Consider the following 3,422-nt stretch of genomic DNA (forward strand, 5'->3'; position numbering starts at 1 on the left):
AACACCAATCTGCAAAAAATACAAGAAAGCAACAAAAAACCCAAACTGCAGCAGCACTAGTGGATGGGGCCTAGAACACTGCTGGGCGCGTGAAATGCACGCGCCGGTGAGTATGAGACGCTTGCTGGCTCGTGTAAGGCACATCGTCGCTTGAAAGCGGCACGGTGACTGGCTGTAGGTAGCAGAAAGGCTGATGAAGGCAGCATAATGGTGTGTGAGAGGACGATAGCGGCGAAGAAGAGCAAATCTGTCCTGGAAGGGAGGTGTGACGCGCCGGTGCGTGGTGGAGAGTGGGAGGCTCCATGTATTGAGAATATTGAATGCAAAGAATATGTGCACTTCAAGTACTCCCAACCCCATTGATCACATATCTTTCATATTACTACAAAAGAGACCTAACAATCAATTACCTATTTTCATTGGGTACAATTTATAGTAATGCTATTTAGTAGAATGCTATACAATTGTCATGTAACTTGGATGACGTAGCCGTGAAAAGTAGTAATTGATTTTTTTACAAGTGTTGATCCAATGGTGTTTTTTTTTCATTGGAACATCATCAAAATATATGACAATAATATAACAGTCTACTAAATAATATTACTCATAATTTTATACATACACCAAGAGAAGATGAATGGATAGAGTTTCCTATTCGTGAAGGTTAGAAGGATATAAGAGCTCCAGCTTCCCCAGCTAAGGACTAGGTCTTCTTTTGTTGTTGTTGCACCACAAAAACAGAAGCTGCGTTGTTAAGATTTAATGAGACAAGCAAGTCTCCCATAATCCCCAACTCTGGAAATTCACTCCATTCTGCAAGCCCAGATGTCTGCGGAGACTCTACGTTATGTCGTCTACCAACAATAATAAGGTCATATTCATTAATCATACCTCGAATTATCAATGCTGTTTGAGCCCCATCTTTCACAATTTTCTCTTGAAATATCACATATTCCCTACCCACATTGTTAAGTTTAACAAGATTTAGTATCTCATTGTCAAACAATTTGTCCAATCGGGTATCACCTTCAGTGCCAGACGCAACAAAGTGAATCACAGTTAGGGCAATTTTCGAGTGATTGGCCATGCGATTGGCAAAAGCCAATGCCTCTCGATCATCATTACCTCCTAAAAAGAACATGGCAACATAACATAATGATTGTGATGAAACCATTTGGCGACCTAAATAACCACGGTCAACAAGAATCCCAATAGAGCAGGGGGCTAGTTCAAGCATACTGCAATTTAAGGTTCTTATGGTACTGTCCTCTAATTCAACAATACCATCAGTGGACCATTTTCGGTGGAACGGGAGAACTATGAGGGATGTAAGTTTATCCAATCCAAGGATGCATATGTCTTCGTGCATGGACTGAAGTATTGAGATTGACGTGAAGATGTTTACTGATACAACATCTTGATTGCCTTGTTCAAATTTATTGAAGGCGAGAATGACATTCTCAGAATAGGAACTATTGGACAGAGTCTTTTTCTGTACTTGGTGGGAAATAAAAATAGGAGATGTTCGACCAATTAACTCGATAAGGTGAAGCACATAAACAGCAAGAGGCCTTTCTCTAGATGGGCACGAGACTTCAAGTAGTTTGATTACAGCAGCAATATTATCAGGCCTATGAATGCAAACTAGGACTCGGAGCTCCGTGTTGGCTCTACAATGCATAATATCCCTTTTCTGGTAACCTGCATATCTTCTTGAAGGGTGGTACAAGAACTTCACTAGGAGTGGCGCAGAAATTGCTATCACTAGGATGCTAACACATGACAAAGTGAACACCTGGTCTGTCATGACCTACACTTAAGTAAACAAAATGTTAGAGAAAACCATCATGTGACCTTGTTCAAGAAAACAATGTTTTTTACTACTAAAGATTATGTGCTAGAAAATATATTTTGCAATATAGTATGATATTTCAAGAAGATCAATATTTTCTTTCCTTTTTAATTCTAGGACTTTTGCTTAAAATACTTTTAACCATGAAATATCAACCCATCAAATTTGGAATAAAAGAATATTTATTATAATGCTTTCTTCCTTTACTTTACATCTCAATGTTGATTTTTCTTTCGGGTGAGTATTGTACGTTGAAAATTAAGGGGATAAAAAGGAAAAATCCAACATGCAATTTTCCTTTCACAATGCTAGGATATAGGGAAAAAGGAATGATAAATATATATTCACACCATAAAAAAAGAAGAAGAAGTCAGCATATCTATGTAATTAATGTATATCAGAGGCACTCACAATGGAACCGAATAGAAAAAAAGGTAATTTCATTTTATAGGAGAAAAAAGGGAGAAAAGAAATAGTTACCTCAAGATCATTGAGAAATGAATAGTATTCAAGTTGGGTTACACCTTTGAAACTCATTAAGAGAGCGAGTGTCAGAGCATCGTTTAATGGCATTTTGGCATACAAAGGAGGAACCAAAGAACCCAACATTTTGGCCACAAAAATGAAAATGATGAGGATTCCGTTGAATGTCATGAAATTGTTATCGAATTTGATTAAATATAGATCAGTTCTCATAGCACAAGTAGTCACATAGAGTGGTAGAAACACATCCGAAATGAAGCAATTGAACTTATTGACAATGGTTGATCCTAAAGGCGGTCCATCTGGTATTGCCAAACCAAGAATGAAAGGTCCATAGAGTAAACTCTCACCAAAATAATTAGAAAGCAAGCTGAATCCAAGGATCATCAGCATGATGATATGAATGTATGCGTCTTTGATAGACCTGCCTTTCGGTGTCTGCCTGATTACCCAAAACATTGCCGGTCGAATTGCATATACAAGGATAAAAATATAGATGATGACTGCTCCTAAATTTATAGCCGCAAACATACTACCTTGTACCTGGTAAGTTCTAAGTAAGGAGCTAATAATGAGAGCTAACAAGGATAACATGTCGCATATCATTGTTGCAGATAGGCTTAATCGACCAAGTTCAGAATTTAGGATCTTGAGGTCCTCCAGAAGCAAAGCAAGGACTGGAAATGAAGTTATACAATGAGCTATTGTTACATATGGAAGTTTATATGCTTCTTCTTTCAACAATAGCCTTCCAATTTTCACTTCAACTGACAACCCAATTAGCAAAGGAAACAACGTGCTTGCAACACCAGTAAACAAGGCATTTCTTCCATTTCTTTTTATCATTCCTATATCCATTTTCACCCCACTCACAAATAGAAAGAGTGTGTAACTAAGGAGTGACAAAATTCCTATTATTTCTTGACTTTTATTCGAGAACAAAACATTTTTGAATATTTTGAGGCGTCCTAGGAGAGATGGACCAAGGATTATGCCCACCTGGTTCACATAAAATCAAGACAAATGTTCAATTACAATAAAATAGAATCTCAAGCTAAAAAATCTCATCAAATATGTAAATCGACGC

The 3,422-nt window shown here is 37.6% G+C and overlaps 1 pseudogene; it reads right to left on the bottom strand.

Moving 5' to 3' along the window:
- Positions 1-703: 703 nt before the first annotated feature.
- On the bottom strand, positions 704-3,193 carry LOC132163122 (cation/H(+) antiporter 3 pseudogene; annotated as a pseudogene).
- Between the last annotated feature and the right edge of the window lie 229 nt (positions 3,194-3,422).

This window comes from Corylus avellana, chromosome 8, assembly GCF_965113065.1.
Source record: "Corylus avellana chromosome 8, dhCorAvel1.hap1.2, whole genome shotgun sequence".
NCBI lineage: Eukaryota > Viridiplantae > Streptophyta > Magnoliopsida > Fagales > Betulaceae > Corylus > Corylus avellana.